This window comes from Aotus nancymaae, unplaced genomic scaffold (genome assembly GCF_030222135.1).
Source record: "Aotus nancymaae isolate 86718 unplaced genomic scaffold, 86718_ANA_hifiasm-v0.15.2.pri h1tg000008l, whole genome shotgun sequence".
Lineage (NCBI taxonomy): Eukaryota > Metazoa > Chordata > Mammalia > Primates > Aotidae > Aotus > Aotus nancymaae.
This window is the reverse complement of record NW_026988419.1, coordinates 43,179,913-43,188,099: the sequence shown is the minus strand read 5'-3', so window position 1 is coordinate 43,188,099 and position 8,187 is coordinate 43,179,913. Positions and strand designations below refer to the sequence as shown.

Here is an 8,187-nt window from a genome sequence, read left to right as displayed (position 1 = left end):
ATTTATGTTGTCTAATGCACATGTTCCCAGCTGAGGTTGAACCAGGCGACACCCTGTCTTCTTTCAGTTCTTATACTGTAAACAAATGTCTTTTTCACCTATTAGTTATTGCTATGTTTTTCTCATACCTGTGCTTTTTATTGGTGATTTCACTGTTTAACCTGGCCCTGAGCATACTTTTAAAGTACTGTCTATATAGTGTTCCTAAGTGCAAGAAGGCTATGATGTACTTTATGGGTCAAGTATGTTTGTTAAGCTAGGCTTCGTTATGGTCTGAGTTATACTGCTGTTAACCATGAGTTCAATGTTACTGAATGAAAAGTGTGTTTAAACAGAAACACACCTTGTGTCCAACACCATAGTCTCTTTATTATACTCACTAACCTTGAGGGAGGGGGTTTCACCTCACATTCCTGGCTTCAAAAACCATGTATTGCACATATGAAAGTGAACCCAAAGATTATCCTATCCTAAATTGTTCCGGAGATTCATAAACAGACCTATGGACATGTCCAGTTGGATGTCTTTTAGGAATATCTAACAATGTTGTGTGTTTACTGATTGCTGAAAATCTGTGAACAGAGGCTCAAAGGAATGTAACCCTGTATTTCCTCTAGGAATGGTGGTTTAGCATTCACTAATTCAGTGTTTATAGCTACTTTATAGAATATAACGCACGCAAATAAAAAGAATCGACTCCATTTAAGTGATAGAATGTACAAGACTTAATAGTTTCTTAAATGGAGGTAATGACAAATGAGAAATAAAAGAAAATTCTCAGGTTTTGGTCTTGAGCAAATGATAGTGCCATTTATGAAAAGGAAAGAGCAGTTTTGGGGGAGGCAGGAGCCATAGGGACTAGAGATAATAAGTTTAGTTTTTGACATGGTGAGTTAGATGTTCCTGAAAGACATCCAACTGGACGTGTCCATAGGTCCATTTGTGGGTATGAATCTCAGGAACAGTTTAGGATAGGATAATCTTTGGGTTCACTTTCATGTGTGCAATACATGGTTTTTGAACCATGGACTCAAGTGATCTGCCTGCCTTAGCCTTCCAAAGTGCTGGGATTATAGATGTGAGCCACTGTGTCTAGCCTTTTTCTCTTTTTCTTTCTTTCTTTCTTTTTTTTCTTTTTGTTTTTTCCTATTTCCTTACTTTATGTTGTCTCTGTAGAGTCAACTCTAGCTTGAGTATGAGTGTGCTTGTGTGTGTTCCTTATCCCTTCCTCTTGCCCTTCCTCCATCCACTTCCTGTATCTGCCTTCTTCCTTCCTTCTTCTCCCTCCCTCCCTTTCAGGGCTTTGATACAAAAAGAATCGACTTAAATGGAGTCGATTCTTTTTATTTGTGTGCGTTATATTCTATAAAGTAGCTATAAACACTGAATTAGTGAATGCTAAACCACCATTCCTAGACCCCCTCCCCCAAGGTTTGGGTGTACAATGAGAAGAGATTATGATCGAGGACAGAATTTTGAGAAATGTCAATAAAGAGATGACTAGAGGAAGAGAGGCATGCAAGGATACTAGAAGCAGAGTAGAGAGAGGGAGAGAAATCAAGAAAGTGTACATCATCAAAGCCAGGAGAAAGGACCATTTCATGAAGGAAGGTGTTTGTATTATCAAACATAATCAAGAGATGAATGACTAAAAAATATGCATTGGATTTTAGTGAAAAGTACATTTATAGATCTTTCTGAGGATAGTCTCATGAAGTGATGATGGAAACCTCGTTATACTGGATTGAGTAGAATGTGAAAAAAGATAAATCTGATTTGAAATTAATCTAGATAACTTTTTCTTCAGTTTTTAAGTTTTCTGTTCACCTTTTGCATTATCATTGCTATTCGGTTGATAACATGTAAGCAGGACACATAGGCATTTTTTCTTGATTGTTTGGCAAGGATGAGCCCACTAAATCTCAGTGTTTATGGAGCTTTCCATTTTACTCTGTGGGAATGACAGGATATGTCCCATCTCTGCAGAGATTAAAAAAAATACCCAAATGATTTTTATGCTTTCCTCAATTACCTTAATTTTAATTAATCAATTAATTATTTTTTAAGAGCAAGGATCTCACTCTGTTGCTCAGGCTGGAGTGCAGTGGTGTGATCATAGCTCACTGCACCCTCAAACTCCTGGATTCAAGCAATCCTCTTACCTCAACCTCCTGAGAAGCTAGGACTACAGATGCACACCACCATGCCTAGTTAATTTTTTAAAATTTTTATAGAGACAGATCTCTCTCTCTCTGTTGCCCAGGCTGGTCTTGAACTCCTAACCTGAAGTGATCCTCCCACATTAGCCTCTCAAAGTGCTGTGATTATAGGCATGAGTCACCATGCCCAGCAATGAACTTAATTTTGAAATACCTTTGCTACTTTTAATATTCAGTACTCAGGCTGAAATCTCAGTTCTATGCTCTTTCTTTCTCTGCTAACTATAAAAGTCTAGATAGCTTAATATATTATACACTTTTGGTCAGAGAGTGAATATTTTGTTTACAGAGTATAGAAGAGGTAACAATAAAGTAGAATTGTGAAAGGTTAGTATGAGCCATCCAGGTGAAGAGGGAAGAATGAATGTGGCAGAATACTTGATGACATAGACATCAAGTATTAAAAAATGAAAACCAAATTAGCAAAGACATCAATTATTAAAAAATGAAAATCAAATTAGCAGTTGAACACTCACATTTCAAGAACAAAGTGAAAAATAGTGATGAGTAGGAGCTTGATTAATATTTTTATATTACAAATAAGTTTTAGTGAGCATAATATTGATTTTTTGCAGCTATTCTTTTTAACTTTTAATGTGAAATAACAGTAGACTTACAAAAAGCGTATGAAGAATTCTGTATACACTTCACTCAGATTCTCAAAATATTAACACTTTACCACATTGCTTTAACATTCTTTTCTCTGAAACATTTTAAAGATTTTGAGTTGTACACACATGATGCTTTTTAACCTCTAAACACTTCAGTGTTCTTTTTTTCAAAAAATAAGGATACTGTCTTGTGTAAGCTCAATATAGTCGTCAACAAATCAGGAAATTAACATTGATGTAGTACTATTGTCTAGTATACAAGACTGTGCTGTTCAGTATGGTAGCCACTAGCCACATGTGGCTATTTAAATTTAAATTAATTAAATACATTAGAAATTCAGTTTCTCAGTTACACTCCTCACATTTCAGGCACTCTACAGTCCAGTGGCTATCATATTGGAGTGCATAGATATAGAATACTGCCATCATTGCAGAAAGTTGATTAGTAATGCTCTAGACATACAAATGTTTCCAGTTGTCCCATTAATGTCCTTTGTAATAAATACAAGATGATTTTTTTTTCTGTTTTAGGAATGATTGTACAATCAAGTGACATTTAGATTTCATGTCTTTTTAGTATTGTTTAATCTGAAATTGTTTTCAGAATTAATTTGTCTTTCAGGTCCTTAACATTTTTCAAGAGTTACAGGCCTGTTGTTTTATAAAATGTACTTCATTGGAGTTTGGTATTTCCTTCAGATTAGTGTCAGGTATTGCATATTCAGGAATAACACTACTGAAGTGCATTTTTGTCTTTTTCAGTGCATCATATTTGAAGACCCATTATATCAATTTTTCTTGTAATGTTAACATTGATCTATCAGGTTCATTGATATATTTCCATTGTAAAGTTAGAGAAGCTATTTTTTTATTTAAAAAAAGTTGATTTACCAATTTTAACAATCTAGAAAAAAAGAAAGTGACTATAATACTTGATGACATATACAACGTGTTTAAGTAGAAAACACAAGAATAAAAAAAGCAATTATCACAGATAATATTGCACAACTTCAGTTGTTTCCTTCCAATTTGCTTTACGTAATTGGGTGGATATAAATTAATAAACAGAAATTTGAGCAAAATACCTGTAACAATTTAACAGAACCTGATAATTTAATTTCTTAACATTTTTCTCAAATTTATCTTTAAGTCTTTCCATCATGGGGCTCATAAGGAAATTTAACCAACATATTGATACTACAGTTGAATGTCAAATCTTTACAAAGTACTTAAGGCATACTAAATTCTTCTATAATGCAATTATTAAGAACTTTCATGACACTGTGTTTTGTATGTAGAAAAGTGTTAGAGTCCAATAAAAAAAAATAAGAAATATTTCTGATTTCTTCATTAGGTTGAGACCACTTTTCCTTTTCCTAATGAATTATTTTTTTGCTGTTATGTCACTGAGGTGAACAAATAAGTTACCTTTGAGTACATAACAAAGAAATAAACACATGAGAAATGGATAAAAATAAATTACTACTACATCTTTACTAGACTGTCTTTACCTCCAATGTTTTAGAAGCCTAGATATTTAAAGTATTCTGACATTAACTGCAAGAAAAGAAAGAGCAATTCCTTCTTTTTTGAGATCACGAATATGAAGTCATGTGGTTATACAAATTCTGCATTTGTGTGCAAAATGTGAAACACAATTATATTTATTCTACCTGCTTCATTTTGTCAGTCAGCCAACAGGACGTAAGAGATACCTTTCCAAGAAACAGAGACTAAGATGTGTTTTATGTAACGTCTGTAACCTCAGCACTACAGTAATGAGAGATGCAGTATCCTTTTGCTATGATTCAAGACAAGAGGGAAGGAGGTCACAGGAAACAGGATAAATCAAAATTGTTACAACTGAGTAACTATTTCTCATGAGGTCTCACCATGGTGCCACCTTCCTTTATCATAAACATGGTGGCATAATTCAATCTCAACAAATCAGGATTTTTAATATTTAAAATTTACCTTGACTTTCAATTGTCACCATATTAACAACAAAAATAATTAGATAAAACACATAGGAAAGTGTAATATTAAACCCCACTTGAATAGAGTTGGTTTATTGACACATTAACTTATTTTTTTATAGAAAAGGGATAGTGCATCTCAGTTTGCTTACAAGCTAGGAGATCACTTTGAATTCTTCATTTCCTAACTGCAAACAGAATACAGCACTTATGACAGATTATAACTGGTTTTCAAGCATAGAACTAGCCTCAGTGATGATAATACACTATTTTAAAAGACCTAAGGCAATGAATTCCATTTCCAATGGAAAAAGAGAACTGTGCAAACAAGCTTAAAACTACTTTTTGTGTGTGTGCCAGTGTTATAAAATGTAGCTTTTAATAAAACCTTGACCCAAATACCAGCAACATCAGAAAAGAATTTGGGTAGGAGGGGGAAGAGAAGAATGATTTCATTTAGGAAAAATAACTACCATCTTTTTCTTATCATCAATATACACAATTTAAACAAATACAGCTGCTGTAACACTAAATACAATTCCTATAGACTGGAGCAATAACAAGGTCAAAATACAGTTATATTTTTAAACCTTGAATCAAGGCTTTACATAAAAATACATCTTACTTTTCCAAGTTTCTAAAATATCACGTATTTTTCCCCCAACAACTGCAGCCATCCAGGAATTTTTAGGAAACTTTTGTGTATGATCTTAATTCCTAACCATGGCTCTTTGGGCTCAGTGACAAAAGATCAAAACCACCCAAAATGATGGTTCACTTGATGTCAGATGAGAGACGCTGGCTCAGTAGTCTCATAGGATGAAAGCAGTGCTGCATCAACTGGCTCCATGCAGGACAGGCACGTGAATGACGTCATTAACCAGTCATCTCTACAGTGCAGGTGATGCGCATGTGCGGTAGAAATTGAATTGGGTCCCCTTAAACAAGGTTCATCATCAGATCACACACTCCCGGATCTTTTTTTCTGATCCATCTCTTTTAGGGTCAAAAATCCTTTTAGGCAGATGTTGTATAAGGCCTATTGTTTGAGCTATCCTAATTTGTTCCTCTTCAGTCAGCTGAGTTGCTAGCCGAGTCTGGCTAGGTGTTGGAACTGGAACTAAGCTGGATCATGGCTGTGGCTCCTGATCCGGCTTAGTTCCCTCGCCAAAGCTAGCCCAGTCGGACTGAGACTCCTGAAGAAGGGAGACGTAATCCGAGGTGGGGGATTTGAGACAGTTCCCCGTCTTCCGGGGCTGGGGTGTGTGATCTGTGCGCTGACAGTCTTCTCTGTTTTCTACCTTGAAGTTAATATGTATGTGGGATACTTTGAGACTATGTAAATATATTGTTGCTAATACTTTCATCCACTAGTTTTAGCATCTACTGATGATGATTCTAACTTGAAACAGTTGTGGTGGTTTGTGAAATAATAGTGTTTTTTTTTTTCTTTTTAAAGTTTATTTTGAATTAATTTACATTTACAAAAATTGTAAAAATAGTACATTCTTCACCCTAAATGTTAACATCTTACACAATCATACTAATTGTACTGTGTATGGAAAACAGGAAATTAACATTGATGCAATGTATTGTTATTATTTTGAAGACAGAGTCGCACTCTGTAACCCATGCTGGAGTGCAGTGGTGTGATCATAGCTCATGTTAACCTCAAACTCCCAGGCCCAAACAGTCCTCCTCCCTCAGCCTCTCTAGTAGCTAGGACTACGGGTACACACTACCACATGAAAGAAATTTTTTGTAGTGACAGGGTCTCCCTGTGTTCCCCAGGCTGGTCTCAACTCTTGTCCTCAAGTGATCCTCCTGCCTCAGTCTCAAATACGAGCAATCATGGCTCACTGCAGCCTTGATTTCTTGGGCTCAGGTGATCCTCCCACCTCAGCCTCACAAGTACCTGAAACTATAGGCACACACCACCATGCTCGGCTAATTTTTTTGTAATATTTTTTGGAGAGACAGGGTTTCACCATGTGGTCCTGAACTCATGAGCTCAAGTGATATACCTGCCTTGTCCTCTCACAATGCTGGGATTACAGGCATAAGCCCCAGCCTGATCAATATTATTAACTGATTTACAGACCTTATTTAAATTTCGCCCATTTCCCAACTAATGTTCTTCAAAGAAAAAGAAAAAAGTTCTAAATTTTGCCAAACCCCTAGGCTGGAGTGCAGTGGCACAATATCGGCTCACTGCAACCTCCGCCTCCTGGGTTCAAGCGATTTTCCTGCCTCAGCCTCCCAAGTAGCTGGGACTACAGGCCTGTGCCACCATGTCCAGCTAATTTTTGTATTTTTAGTAGAGACAGGGTTTCACCATGTCGGCCAGGATGGTCTCAATCTCTTGACCACCTGCCTCGGCCTCCCAAAGTCCTGGGATTACAGGTGTGAGCCACCATGCCCGGCCTGTCATGTCTTTCTTATGTGATTAGTAGAGATTAACAGATGATCACCTTCATGCATGTGACCAACAAGACCAAAAGGGGATAATTCCTCAGTCTTTCTTTTTATGACAAATGGTCATTAAAAAGCAAGGTCAGGAGTTTGAGACCAGCGTGGCCAACATAGCGAAACCCCAACTTTACTAAAAATACAAAAATTAGCCAGGTGTGGTGGGATGTGCCTGTACTCCCAGCTACTTGGAAGGCTTAGACGGGAGAATCGCTTGAACCTGGGAGGTAGCGACTGCAGTGAGCTGAGATCGTGCCATTGCATTCCAGCCTGGGAGACAGAGGGAGACTCTGTCTCAAACAAACAAACAAACAAACAAAAAGAATAATTCTATTCATGATAAATGGTGATTCCACCACTCCCTCAGCCCCCACATACCACTACTACATTTATACCACATTTATTAGTTGGGATTCTATTTTCTGGGAAGAATTATCCCTTTTCCTTTATTTACTGCTATCAGTAGGGACTCATGTGCACTGTTAGTCCCAACTACTTGGGAGGCTGAGGTAGGAGGATTTCTTGAGCCTGGGAATGTCGAGGTTTCAGTGAGTCATGATTGTGCCACTGGACTCCAGCCTGTGCAAAAGAGCTATACCCTCTCTCTCTCTCTCAAAAAAATAAATACATAAAAAATCCATTGGTATCATTAGTTATTTCGATGCTGCATTATCCTAGATTTGACCATTGAGAGCCTTTCAAGCAGGTTTATATTGACTGAATATGTCTCCTGGTAAAAATGATATTGTTTTACATTATTGGTAACATTTAATTAAAAGCCACATGGAATATGGCATTCTTTGTCAGCTGAGTATCTTAAAGCTATTTAAAATATTTGATTCATTGTTATGGTCCTAAAAGGCAAAGATTATGAATCATATGATTGCCTGTATCTCATATCTAGATTATCCT

The 8,187-nt window shown here is 36.6% G+C and overlaps 1 pseudogene; it reads right to left on the bottom strand.

Moving 5' to 3' along the window:
- Window positions 1-5,590: 5,590 nt before the first annotated feature.
- On the bottom strand, window positions 5,591-6,173 carry LOC105725134 (RING finger protein 11-like; annotated as a pseudogene).
- Between the last annotated feature and the right edge of the window lie 2,014 nt (window positions 6,174-8,187).